This window comes from Salvelinus alpinus, chromosome 34 (genome assembly GCF_045679555.1).
Source record: "Salvelinus alpinus chromosome 34, SLU_Salpinus.1, whole genome shotgun sequence".
NCBI lineage: Eukaryota > Metazoa > Chordata > Actinopteri > Salmoniformes > Salmonidae > Salvelinus > Salvelinus alpinus.
Genome location: NC_092119.1, coordinates 10,888,686 through 10,904,186, shown reverse-complemented (window position 1 = coordinate 10,904,186; position 15,501 = coordinate 10,888,686).

The window sequence follows — 15,501 nt, the reverse complement described above, 5'->3', positions numbered from 1 at the left end:
CGGATGAAGCTGCCAAAAAAGCATCTAAATGTATTGTTCCTATTCTCATTGCACCATTAATGGACATGGTTGCTATTGCACCTCTTACATCTCCGGCTGAGCTAATTCAAATTCAGGCTCGTGCTGGTATTACTGAACAGAATACCTGGCTACAGAGGGGGGCCTCGGTAGATAGACATGGGATATGGAGAACACATGATGGTGCCATATTGGCCACCACCACTCTACTGACGCTACTTATTAATGATGCACATGATATTGATCATTGTGCAAGGGGGGAGGTGATAAGAAAAATCAAAAAACAAGGTTTTTGGTCACCTTATCTACAGGCAACAGTAGATGAGATTTTGTCAAAATGTGAAATATGTGCAAAAAACAACATACGTAAAGGTATAGCTACGCCTATAGGTCACATACCGGTTCCAGAAGGCCCATTTAGACATATTGTGATGGACTATGTAGACATGATAAAACCTATAAGGGGTAAAAGGTACATGTTAGTTATCATAGACAGGTTCAGCAGATGGGTGGAAGCAGTACCATCAGTGGATCAGGGGTCAGGAACAGTGATAAAATTCTTATCAACAGAAGTAATTCCCAGATTCGGGATTCCGTCCGAAATTAGCTCAGACAATGGTTCAGCGTTTATACAAAAAGTTGTAAAAACAATAATACAGCAGCTAAGGATGAAACAAAGGCTGGGATGTGTCTATCATCCCCAATCGCAGGGGATGGTTGAGAGAGTTAACGGTTTTCTGAAAAACAAGATAACAAAGATTTGTAGATCTACAGGGCTTAATTGGGTGGATGCTTTACCGCTTGCACTAATGAGTTGCCGCATGGAAACTAACAGAAACACGCATCTATCGCCGCATGAAATGATTACGGGTCGACCCATGCCTATACCAATGTTAGGAGGATTGTATAAAGGTCCCTCCTTGGATATATTGCAAAGTGAATTAAAATCGTATGTGATGTATCTAACCAAAATACACAAAGCTATATATTCACAGGAGAAAAAGACGGTGCCGGAGCCTGGACCTGAAGGACCTCTCCCAGTGATACCAGGAGATCTGGTCTACGTTCGAGTGTTCCGAAGGAAGTGGGATCAGCCGAGGAGAGAAGGACCCTACGAGGTGGCCGCAGCCACAAAAACAGCAGTCCAGGTGAAAGGAAGCAAGACGTGGTATCATCTAAACCACTGCACACGAGTCCCAACAGAGAAAAGGATACAACCACATAGAGATGAGAACACAGAGGATGCTGATACACCAGGCGGGAGCCCGGAGGGAGCAGGAGCAGAGGAAACGATCAAAACACCAGGGAGGAGTCAAGAAAATGGCAGACCAGATACAAGCCAAGATACGACGAGTGCATCAATTCAAAATCTCAGAAGTAGTACCAGGGGAAAACAGTCTAAACAGGAAAGGGACAAACAACCAAAGCTTCCTCAGGTATGGTCAGAGAGCTCAGAAATGGGGGGGAGTAACATGCCTGTTACTCCTGATGACATACCTGCTGTGGCAGACCTCTTTGATAGAAGCCCTCCACAATGGGATCCCGAAGTACCACCTGCAGAATGGGAACATCTCTTCCCTGAAATTGATACCCTTCCAGATGAAAGCCCAGTTCGGCCTGAGGAGGGAGCCTCAGGGGAAGAAACAGGAAGAGAAGCCTCACAAGAGAGGGAAGGGGATTTCCCCACAATTGACTTTTCAACTCTTGAAGGGTCCCCCTAACAAACAATTGAAGTTAGAACGGCAGAAGAAAGACATTGACATAGCAAAAATAATAATCAACACTAGTACAGTAACAACAGACTCACACACAATCAAGAAGTATGGTGGAAGCAGGAAGAGAAGAGAGGAATCAGCCGAACAATTAAAAAAGACTGACAAGGTTAGAATCTCTGTTCCACCTCAACTCATAACTGAAACAGGAGAACAGAAGACAATCTCAATCAAAAGGATCAAGCCTCTACCTGAGATTGCATTCTGTGGATGGACACATCACCAAACAAAGGGAGAAGTCATTTGGGACCCAAAAGGATGTGACCTGACATTAACCAAAGAAGTAGACGAGTGGGTGCTCACCATGAATCAGATTGAACCAGTTGAAGGTGAAGACTTAATAGTTGAAATAACGAGAACCAGATTGACCAAAGGGAGTAGCACCACAGTCATTAGAATTGGTCCTACGCCAATACCTAAACAGGAAGAGCTGGTGATAACTAAAACGACAACAACAGTGGAAACTGCTGCAAGGATTACAGCGGTTACTACCAAGGTATCATCCATTGCTATTAACAAACAGTCTAATGTACCCACAAAGAAACCTGAGGCATCAGAACCAAAAGGGTTTTTTACTGACATTTGGAACTTTCTGAAAAACAATAACAATCTGCCTCGAGAAAAGGACAATGTGACTCCAACTGATGCTTTAACCCCAGAACTATACAAGGACAAATCATTGAAGAAATTAGTAGGAAATGAATGGTATGAATGGGCTCAATATACAGCAATGAAATTAAAATTGACAAATTGCTTACTATGTGCACCCTCTCCGCTGACAGAATTAGTGGTGGTACCAAGTCCTTATGATTACAAGGACTGTGCTGATTTTAATAAGAACTTTTGTCATTTGAGTAGACCAGAAAGGCCTTATTGCCCAGCTGAATGTTTGTCATATTTGGGTAATCCATATTATCATCGGTATTACAATCAAACTGGTTGGGGAAAGTGGTGTAAAGAATTGGATATAAGGATGGAAGTACAGAAGCTAGAGGTCCCACATAAATATCGGATAGATTATCAACAAACATATGAATGTTTTAACAGCACAAAAGGACAGAATGAGATGGGGAAGTTTAAAGGTCAATGCGAGATCACATGGCACTTAACTACGGATACCACATGGAATGCAGACACTCCAAGAAGGGCTACTTATCAAGCAGCTGGAAGTTGGGTGGGAAAAGTGGTCATTCATGATAGTTGTCAAAATCAAACTCTAGCACTACCCTTAATTGCACCATATGAAGAACAGACCAAGGTAGTTGCAGATTTCTTCTGGATATGTGGGGGAAAGAGATTAAGGGCAACATTGCCAAAGGGATGGACAGGTCTCTGTGCAAGAGTTAGGTTGATTCAACGGATAACTATAATTGAATGGGATCCTAGTGATGCTAGGCAACAAAATACTAAAAATAGAGTAAAAAGAGAATATGAGTCTGACCCCAAGGTCTATTTGGATGCAATAGGCCAACCTAGAGGTGTTCCTAACGAGTACAAAGCAAGAGATGAGATTAAATCAGGATTTGAATCAATCTTTTTGTGGATAACACCTAATAAGAATTTAGAGTGGATTAATTATATTTACTATAACCAACAGAGATTTATTAACTATACCGACTCGGCTCTAACAGCGTTGGGGGAACAGGTACAGGCTACAAGTAAAATGACTTGGCAAAACAGACAGGCTCTCAATTGGCTATTAGCGGAGAAGGGTGGAGTTTGTGTTATGTTTGGAGATGACTGTTGCACCTTTATCCCCAATAACACTGATGGATCCTTCGCTATCGCTATGGCTAAACTCAAAGGTTTACGAGCAGAGGTTAAGGCTAATGCTGGGTTTGACTCTCATGTTTGGGATTGGTTGGATCTAACATTAGGAAAGTGGGGAGCTGTGTTTGCTAGGATGGCTATTGTGCTGGGTGGGGGGTTATTGGCTCTGGGTCTTGTATTTTGTTGTGTTTTACCCTTGATAAAATCACTTGTGGTCCAGACAACAGTTAAACAGATGTCTGTAAGGAGTGCTGACCCTCCAGTGATAATTAATCCTGTACCTGGGAGCCCAGGCCATTATACCAATAAATATGGAAAACTTTGCAATGCAGTTGGTGGACCTCTGGACTGCCCCTTTGGCAATCCAAACTGTCTCTATGGAGTGATGCCGGGAGGTGGTTCTGCTTGCCATGATTTCAGTAAGGATGGTCTGCCTGTATATGCTGTATTCCCAAATGCAGACGAATGTCTACTGGTACATGTCCACAAAGAGTGTCATTTGCGCCATAAGTGCAAGTGGTGCACAAAATTTAATGTGGAAGGCCATGACCATCACGGAGACCCCGTGTTTTGCGCAAAATGTCAAAGAGGTGATTGTAGAATCTGTCAGGATGAGGACTGTGCTCCTATGTAAGGATTTTAGTATATCTATTTTTGTTTAAGGCCTTGTGTTTCTGTATGTTTGGTTGAATTTTTAGATATGTATATCAATGAATATATATATGGTTTCCTTTAATTAAAGCTAGTTATGCCTTCTAAAAACTAGGTTAATTTCAAAAAAAACATGTTAGGTAACAAAGGGTATTCCGGTTACAAGTGTCTATGGACCATGTCCTTAATCTTCTAAACAAAGGTTGATATCATTGATATCACTTTATTAGAGAGGTGTCTGCGAGGGAGGATCATGTTGAAATGCTTAAATTTAGAATGATGTTGTGTCAATTTTCTTTTGTAACTGCATGTAGGTCTTTGATTTTTTTTCTTATTCATTTATTATTATACTCCTTGTATTATTTTGATTTTCACATAACTGAGATAACCTCAGGCAAGGCTATGTACCTACACGCTCATGCTTCATCAAATATGTAATATTTTATCCTTATATTTTTTATACCAAATTTGATCTATTACTCTTATGACAATTGGAGATGTTTGGTCTAGTTAGTTTTTGTTTTTTTTATGTTTCTGATTAGATCTTTTACTCCTATTTCACATTGGAGATGTTTGGTCTAGTTGGTTTATATGCTTCACTTTGTTTTTATTTTTTGTATTTTCTTGTTTATCATAGGTATTTTCTTTTACTATCCCAAAGTCTTATTTGTATCATTTATGTGGCTACATAGCCCCAGAGGGGGGATTGTAGTAGTAACATAAGGCAACTGGATGCTAATGGTAGAAGAGACATATAGTCTGACAATTTCAATAAGACACATACCAGAGAAATATGCCTAGGACAATTAGACACATGGTCTGCTGACCTGACACTAATGAAAGGGAGAGAACACATGGTCTGCTGACCTGACACTAATGATAAAGAGATTCATAGTCAGCTGCTTCTAAACAGAGGTTTATAAGACAGAATCTGCTGATTCCAATAAAGGCAAACAAAACAAAGAGTACATTGACACATTATGCTGACACACTAAAGATAGAGGGATCCATAGTCAGCTGCTTCTAAAAGGAAGGCCTATAGGGCTGAATCTGCTGATTCCAATAAAGGCAAACAAAACAAAGAGTACATTGACACATTATGCTGACACACTAGGATGGAGGGTCCGGTCACCATTATAAACTAATTGAAAGCAGATATGGGCGTTATTGGGCGTGAACAAGTAGGAAGCTTGAATACTATGTGTGGATAAATAGAGTAGCTGGAGTTCTGAGAAAGGGTGTGTTCCGCGGACATTCCAGATTGTGATACAATTTGTATTAAAAATCTTATTTGAGTTCACAAAGTTCTTGTAAGAGTTATATTTGAAGTGATTTTCTACGACATAATTGGCGAGCTTGCCAGGAGTGACAGGGACGGAGACGTTCTTGGCTGGCGGGTTCTTTGGACAATCTAAACAAACAGAGGTGGCCACCCAACTATATACGGTAAGCAAGTTCTTACAATAGTTGAAATGTTTGTGTGGATTGCTTCAGAGTCCTGTCTCAGCGGGAGGAATGTCATGTAGGTCTCTCTCTCAAATTTCCTAAAAACGATAAAAACGAAAGAACTTTTGAATTCAAATAAATGTGCATGCATGTGTGAGTTTGGGTTTTGTATGAATGCGCATGTCTAGAGATTGAGTGAACTGGAATTGTGAACTTTGATTGTGTCGGGTGTTTGGCTGGGGGGAGCGGGCATTTGTTCTGGTTGGACTGCTCGAGACAGGTTCATGTGTCTGGTTTGATTAGGGGAGTTGTTCCGTCTGATTCTGCTTGGCCGGGTTCGACCGTATCAGGATCTGTTTTGGGATGTGCGTAAACACACCTCAGTCAACCTGAGCGGGCGACTCGTGTCGGGTGTGTGTGATTCGGACTGCCCCTCTCGTCGGACCATTCATTTTGAGCAGCCTTGTGTGGGCTGATCGGCGCAACTGTTTGTACTCTCTAGTTGAGCGGCTGGGCTCAGGCGCAGGGCTACAACAAGTAGTTTATACAGTCAAAGCATAAAACAGTAGGTTGTAGGAAAACGTTAGCCCGATTGTGCGGCGTTCAACTGAAAAAGTAGTTTATACAGTCAAAGCATAAAACAGTAGGTTGTAGGAAAACGTTAGCCCGATTGTGCGGCGTTCAACTGAAAAAGTAGTTTATACAGTCAAAGCATAAAACAGTAGGTTGTAGGAAAACGTTAGCCCGATTGTGCGGCGTTCAACTGCAAAAGTAGCTTATACAGTCAAAGCATAAAACAGTAGGTTGTAGGAAAACGTTAGCCCGATTGTGCGGCGTTCAACTGAAAAAGTAGTTTATACAGTCAAAGCATAAAACAGTAGGTTGTAGGAAAACGTTAGCCCGATTGTGCGGCGTTCAACTGCAAAAGTAGCTTATACAGTCAAAGCATAAAACAGTAGGTTGTAGGAAAACGTTAGCCCGATTGTGCGGCGTTCAACTGCAAAAGTAACTTATACGGTCAAAGCATAAATCGGTAGGTTGTAGGAAAACGTTGGCCCGATTGTGCGGCGTTCAACTGCAAAAGTAACTTATACGGTCAAAACATAAATCAGTAGTTAAATAAATATTCATAGTTTCCGCTCTGAAAGGAGAACTGTATGAGTGAAGTAGTAGGTGCAGGAAAAACGTTGGCCCGATTGTGCGGCGTTCAAATGCAAAAGAAATCCTGCGAATAAAAAACCGCTCTGTCTAGCTACCAGGGTTTGGTAATTCAGTAGGTCACGCCACAATACTACCCTAATAATAGAAGAAAAGATAAGTATTGGGGGTTGAATAGGATATGAAGACAAGCTGATCCGATTAGACAGTAGTCTCGTCATATTGTAAGAAGTCTAGGCTTATGTAGGTGGAAGTGAATTAAGTCAAAAAAGAAAGACTGAGTTGTTTTGAGGTAAAAACAAAGGGATTGAATGAACGGATGAAACATAAAAGGATGAATGATAATGTTGTAAGAAATGAGTAGATCTGTGTAAAAATAGAAGATTAGGAAAAAAGATAGGACAGGTTGTGTGCGTGTAGGCAGAGCGTCCTGAAGAGGGTGCGCGCAGTTCTCCTGTGACAGAGTAGAATTGATGAAGGGTGTCGTTAACTGCTATTAGGCAGAGGGAAAGAAGTTAAGAAACATCGAAGTAAAATAAGTTGTAATCAAGGATAAAAACACTGATGTGATAAAGTAATAAGCGACCATAGTAGAATTACTAAAAAAGGTGTCAAAACAAAGAATAAATAAAAATACTTAAAAAGGCGTTAACCGAATAGTATAAATACGGATAGAAAAGTGTGAAACAAAACAGAAAGTAGGAGCGCCAATAAATTGAAATTATACTATAAAGTTAAAAATGAATCTAGGTTGGTTAAGATAAATAGTGGAATCCAGGACACATTAAGAATTCGCGTACGGAGGAACAAAGAAAGAGGAAAAAACAGGCCGTCAGACACTCTGTGTCTACAGAAGCTACGGTCTAAAAATAGCTTGATGAGTAGACAGTGGTGCAAAATCGAGTGACCAGGATAAAAAGGAGACAAGGGGAGGCTTGATACACTAATCAATTGAATTTAGGATCAAGCAATAAGGAACATGAAGTAGAGGTAAGAAAGTATAAACAATATAAATAAATAAAGATAAAGATAAGGTATTAAAAAGAAATCATAAAATTGATTAGAACTATAATAAAATGAATAGAACACCAGTAGAGATCTTAGGGGCAAGGCATCCCTTGAGTAAAAAAGAAATAATAAAAACTTCAATAAAATGGGAGAAACGCACAAGAAAACTAAATACCAAATGGCCAGCGGTGGGAACGTTGGATGTCTCGGTGTGTGAGGAAATGGAGACACTAATAAAGAACCACAAACCAAATGACAAGAAACAAAAAAGAAGAAATAAACGAGAAAGAGAAAATGAAATACTAAAAATGTTCAAAGAAGAAGGATCTGGTTTGTTAAAAAGCATGAAAAAGGCAAGAGAAATGCTGAAGAAAGATGATAAAACAATGAAAATGAAAAATGAATGGATGCTTAACCCCCCACCTTATTTCAATGGACAATTTCCAATGATAAAGGGTCATTTGGATATACAAGGCGAAATAGACTTAACAGAAGGGGAAGAAAGGGCTGAGCCTGAAGCAGCATGTGCATCATCTTATTCAGCAGACAAGGACCAGAGAAAGACTACAAGAGATTCTAGGATTGAGGGAGATGGCTTCAATTGTTATGGGGGTTTAAGAAAGGCTCTGGCAGCATTAGAAACAGCAAGAGTAGATAAGGAGTTATCAGAAGAAGAAGAGGAAGATAGTGATAGACAATATAGGGACAGACTAGAAGAAGAGGGTCAATTACTTGGACAAAAAATAGATAAGGAATTGGGACTATTAAAATCAAACCTAGAAGAAAGCAAGAGAAGACTAGATAAACAAGAAAAAGCTCGGGCCCGCAGCACCAATAAGGATTTAACTGATGAGTTGGTGGAAAACTACCCCAGGGCTCGTAGAGAAGGGTCAAGAAAAGAATCTGGCTTTTATGGAAAACAATGTCCGATTCTGATAAAAGGCGATCAGGGACATTATACGCCATGGGCTACACAGGATTTGGAGGGTTTGGTTGTCCGTCTACCTGATTTACATGAGGGGGCAGGTAAATGGATCAGAACATTTGAAGAACATACAGTGGGGAAATTGCTGGCGGTGGGGGACATAAGGGCACTACTGGCCAGGGTGACGAGCATGCATACTATGGGAGAGATCATGCAGGACGGTGGCATCGATGGTACAGATGGGGGAGTGATAAATGATGGATTACTGTTCGACAGATACAGACCAGTCATCTGGCGTGCTTTAAGAGAAACATATCCAACAAAAGTGGATCCCAAAGCACTAAGAGGTGGAATTATCGGGGATACAGAAAACCCAGCTACCTACCTACATGGACAGTTGAAAAGGTGGAGGATGGAAACAGAGCAAGACCCTGAGGGCAATGAACTAATGACAACTATGTTCCGAAATTCAATAATAGAAGCCATGCCCCAGCCAGTAAGGAGAAGGCTGGAGGATGTGGTGGGACTTACATCAAAACCTTACAGGGAATTCTGTGACTACGTGGTCCATGCAGTAGAGAAATACAGAAAAGATGAACAGAGACAGATAGATCAAGGCAAAGACATTCAGAGAAGACTGACCCTGCTGCAGTTGGATGAACTAACCAACAAAGGGAAAAAGAAAGTCCAGGCTGTCGTCACTACCCCTGGGCCAGAGATGGGAACAATGGCTGCTGTCTCCCCAGGAGAGCCACAGCTGTTCGGCCCTGGTCGGGCTCAAGTGTTACCTGCACCGCCAGTAGTAAATGTGTACACACAGCCCCCGATTTGGAATGGGGGGAAAAAACAACAGAAAACTGTACAATTTGATAAAGGCAAGGGATCTGTAGACTCTCGAGGGCCACCAGGCACCTGTTGGGGATGTAGGCAACCAGGACACAACAGGCGAGAGTGCCCTACACGCCCATGGCAGAATCGAACTGAGGGAAATAGAAATAGTACATCGCCACCGACGTATAATACCCCAAACTTCCAACAAAATCAGAATGGTTGGAATCAACATAACGATTGGCAGGGCAACCCTAACCAACCTTCAGGTCCTGTGAACACATGGTCAGGGCCTAATCAACAAAACTAGGGATGCCCAGGGAATCTCAAAGGGGAGGGTCAGTTTCCAATAATAACAACAAGGGCTGATCAAGAACCTATACTGCAGGTTCAAATAGAAAACAGAGGTACACCCATGATGATAGATACTGGAGCTACTTATACATGTGTGAGTCCAAATTATGCCTCTCATCTCCCCATGTCTGGTAAATATGCCAAAACAATAGGATTCTCGGGAAATACGCAGTTAATTCCAATGACCGCTCCAGTTCGGCTAACGACTGATGGTAAATCAGTCACAATTCCAATTTTAGTGTCAGATCAAACACCAGTTAATCTATTAGGAAGAGACGCACTATGCAAGTTGGGCTTACAAATTAAATGTTCTCCTGATGGAGTAATAATTGAAAAAACAGGATTACAATTACCAGTGATGGGTACAGAAGGAACAGCTAATGTATATTGGCTAGGAGGCATTGAAGCAGATGTGGATAGAACTGTCAGGAAATGGGGTAAATTCATCCAGGCCCAAATACCTAAAGCAGTTAGAGCTAAATCTGAATATCATTGCACAATGCAATTTGACCCACATCTGGACCCATTGCTTGAACAACTTTGGGTTATGGGGGCATATGGAAGGAAAGCACCAATAATGTCTCAAATTATAGTTATTGGAAAGCAGGGAGCCGCAATGGATGTGATGGATGGAGACGGGTCTGAATTTGTGAAGACATGGTTCAATGTCTCTGACTCTGTTCCTCACATTACTTTACTGATAAATCAGGGTTATACATCTAAAGATCTAGGATCGATGATGAAGGAAGTTGGGAAACAGAAGTGGGATAAAACTGACAATCCACTAATCTTTCATTCAAAGGATAAATCATTCATCAAAATAGTTACCACTACTATGTTGATTGGTGATCCAAGGGAGGTAGAGGTTAGTGCAGGCCAGCAGGTAGTGTTAGGTGAAGGAATAGGATTAATCAGTGAACTTAGAGCAGAAATGGAGAAAACCATACCAACTGAGGTATGGTCGCAACACGATACAGACGTAGGACTAGTTAAATCTGCTAGTCCCGTTTCTGTCAAAATAAAACCTAATGCCAAACTTCCATGGAAAACCCAGTATCCTATGAAGCCTGAGGCTGAAGAAGGAATAAGATTGACAATAGAAGGACTGCTCAGGGCAGGAGTATTGATAGAGATGCCCAGTGATTGCAATACACCCTTGCTACCTGTTCTTAAAGCCGATGGTAAAAAATGGAGACTGGTCCATGATCTAAGAGCTGTTAACGATATAGTGCAGGATTGTCCTGCTGAAGTCCCAAACCCTCACACTCTGCTGACCAATGTTCCCCCGGAGGCCAAATACTTCACGGTTATTGACCTATGTGGAGCGTTTTTTAGTATACCCCTGGCGGAGGAGTGCAGACATTTGTTTGCATTTAGATATAGGGGCAAAACTTTGTCTTATACTAGGACCCCACAGGGTTTTAAGGATAGTCCACATTTTTTCAATCAGATATTGAGAGCAGACCTGGAAGAATTAATGTTAGATGGCACACTGATCCAATATGTGGATGACCTGTTGATCTGTGCCTCAACTTTGGAACAATGTCATTCTGACTCACTAAAAGTACTGCAACGCTTAGCAGAAGGAGGACACAAAGTCTCTAAAACAAAACTACAGTACTGTCAACCTCAGGTTGAGTACTTAGGTAGAACAATAGCTCATGGAACTAAAGCAATAGCTCCTGGACAGCTAGAGGGTATTAGCAAAGCACCGTTACCACAAACGGTAGCTCAAATGATGACCTTTTTGGGAATGACAGGATTTAGTTCTGATTGGATAGAAGAGTATGTAGTTAAAACAGCTCCTCTGAGAGAAATAATGAAAGAAGCTGGACAGCTTAATCTAAGAGCAAGACTAGATTGGAACACTGATGCGTTGGTTGCATTTGAAACACTTAAAACAGAAATGCAAACAGCACCAGCTCTAGCCACCCCAGATTACACTAAACCATTCTTGTTATACGTCGCAAACAGGTGCAACAATTATGCAGCAGCTGTTCTTATGCAAGAAACTTGTAGTGGTAGGAAGAAACAACCTATTGCTTATTATAGCTCTAAATTGGATCCGGTAGCTCAGGGATACCCACCGTGTTATCAGGGATTAGCGGCATTGCATTATGCATATGACAAAGCATCAACTATAACCATGGGGTATCCGGTGATTATCAGCACTCATCATAAAATAGTGGAGTTGATAGAACAGGGTAAATTTGTGTTAACTAATGCAAGGACGATGGATTATATGAGCTTACTCACGTACCCTGATGTTCTCATTAAAAGATGTAACACTGTGAATCCGGCAGAAAGGATTCCATTTGATTTTGAAGGAGAAGCACATGATTGTGTAGCCGAGGCTTTAACATTTACCAAACTACGTCCAGACTTAGAATCAATTCCATTAATAGGTCAAGAGGGATATGACCTGGAAAGTTACTTTGTAGATGGTTCTTGTTTTAAAGATTATACAGGTACTCATGCAGGGTTTGCGGTAGTTAAGCAAAAGGGGAAAGCTTTCACTGAGGAAATATTAGAGCATTGTCCTCAGCCTTGCTCTGCCCAGCTAGCTGAATTACAGGCTCTGACTGCAGCATGTGGGCTAGGAAGAGGTAAAACCGTTAATATCTATACTGATTCCGCTTACGCACACGGCGTATGTCATTTGTTTGGTGCAGTCTGGAAACAGAGAGGTTTTCGAAAGAGTGATGGAACTCCCATCCAACATCATGCTCAAATTGTTAAATTAATGACAGCATTAATGTATCCTCGGAAGTTAGCTATAATCAAGTGTCAAGCGCACAAAAAAGGTAATGATTTTGTTATTAGGGGCAATAATGCAGCGGATGAAGCTGCCAAAAAAGCATCTAAATGTATTGTTCCTATTCTCATTGCACCATTAATGGACATGGTTGCTATTGCACCTCTTACATCTCCGGCTGAGCTAATTCAAATTCAGGCTCGTGCTGGTATTACTGAACAGAATACCTGGCTACAGAGGGGGGCCTCGGTAGATAGACATGGGATATGGAGAACACATGATGGTGCCATATTGGCCACCACCACTCTACTGACGCTACTTATTAATGATGCACATGATATTGATCATTGTGCAAGGGGGGAGGTGATAAGAAAAATCAAAAAACAAGGTTTTTGGTCACCTTATCTACAGGCAACAGTAGATGAGATTTTGTCAAAATGTGAAATATGTGCAAAAAACAACATACGTAAAGGTATAGCTACGCCTATAGGTCACATACCGGTTCCAGAAGGCCCATTTAGACATATTGTGATGGACTATGTAGACATGATAAAACCTATAAGGGGTAAAAGGTACATGTTAGTTATCATAGACAGGTTCAGCAGATGGGTGGAAGCAGTACCATCAGTGGATCAGGGGTCAGGAACAGTGATAAAATTCTTATCAACAGAAGTAATTCCCAGATTCGGGATTCCGTCCGAAATTAGCTCAGACAATGGTTCAGCGTTTATACAAAAAGTTGTAAAAACAATAATACAGCAGCTAAGGATGAAACAAAGGCTGGGATGTGTCTATCATCCCCAATCGCAGGGGATGGTTGAGAGAGTTAACGGTTTTCTGAAAAACAAGATAACAAAGATTTGTAGATCTACAGGGCTTAATTGGGTGGATGCTTTACCGCTTGCACTAATGAGTTGCCGCATGGAAACTAACAGAAACACGCATCTATCGCCGCATGAAATGATTACGGGTCGACCCATGCCTATACCAATGTTAGGAGGATTGTATAAAGGTCCCTCCTTGGATATATTGCAAAGTGAATTAAAATCGTATGTGATGTATCTAACCAAAATACACAAAGCTATATATTCACAGGAGAAAAAGACGGTGCCGGAGCCTGGACCTGAAGGACCTCTCCCAGTGATACCAGGAGATCTGGTCTACGTTCGAGTGTTCCGAAGGAAGTGGGATCAGCCGAGGAGAGAAGGACCCTACGAGGTGGCCGCAGCCACAAAAACAGCAGTCCAGGTGAAAGGAAGCAAGACGTGGTATCATCTAAACCACTGCACACGAGTCCCAACAGAGAAAAGGATACAACCACATAGAGATGAGAACACAGAGGATGCTGATACACCAGGCGGGAGCCCGGAGGGAGCAGGAGCAGAGGAAACGATCAAAACACCAGGGAGGAGTCAAGAAAATGGCAGACCAGATACAAGCCAAGATACGACGAGTGCATCAATTCAAAATCTCAGAAGTAGTACCAGGGGAAAACAGTCTAAACAGGAAAGGGACAAACAACCAAAGCTTCCTCAGGTATGGTCAGAGAGCTCAGAAATGGGGGGGAGTAACATGCCTGTTACTCCTGATGACATACCTGCTGTGGCAGACCTCTTTGATAGAAGCCCTCCACAATGGGATCCCGAAGTACCACCTGCAGAATGGGAACATCTCTTCCCTGAAATTGATACCCTTCCAGATGAAAGCCCAGTTCGGCCTGAGGAGGGAGCCTCAGGGGAAGAAACAGGAAGAGAAGCCTCACAAGAGAGGGAAGGGGATTTCCCCACAATTGACTTTTCAACTCTTGAAGGGTCCCCCTAACAAACAATTGAAGTTAGAACGGCAGAAGAAAGACATTGACATAGCAAAAATAATAATCAACACTAGTACAGTAACAACAGACTCACACACAATCAAGAAGTATGGTGGAAGCAGGAAGAGAAGAGAGGAATCAGCCGAACAATTAAAAAAGACTGACAAGGTTAGAATCTCTGTTCCACCTCAACTCATAACTGAAACAGGAGAACAGAAGACAATCTCAATCAAAAGGATCAAGCCTCTACCTGAGATTGCATTCTGTGGATGGACACATCACCAAACAAAGGGAGAAGTCATTTGGGACCCAAAAGGATGTGACCTGACATTAACCAAAGAAGTAGACGAGTGGGTGCTCACCATGAATCAGATTGAACCAGTTGAAGGTGAAGACTTAATAGTTGAAATAACGAGAACCAGATTGACCAAAGGGAGTAGCACCACAGTCATTAGAATTGGTCCTACGCCAATACCTAAACAGGAAGAGCTGGTGATAACTAAAACGACAACAACAGTGGAAACTGCTGCAAGGATTACAGCGGTTACTACCAAGGTATCATCCATTGCTATTAACAAACAGTCTAATGTACCCACAAAGAAACCTGAGGCATCAGAACCAAAAGGGTTTTTTACTGACATTTGGAACTTTCTGAAAAACAATAACAATCTGCCTCGAGAAAAGGACAATGTGACTCCAACTGATGCTTTAACCCCAGAACTATACAAGGACAAATCATTGAAGAAATTAGTAGGAAATGAATGGTATGAATGGGCTCAATATACAGCAATGAAATTAAAATTGACAAATTGCTTACTATGTGCACCCTCTCCGCTGACAGAATTAGTGGTGGTACCAAGTCCTTATGATTACAAGGACTGTGCTGATTTTAATAAGAACTTTTGTCATTTGAGTAGACCAGAAAGGCCTTATTGCCCAGCTGAATGTTTGTCATATTTGGGTAATCCATATTATCATCGGTATTACAATCAAACTGGTTGGG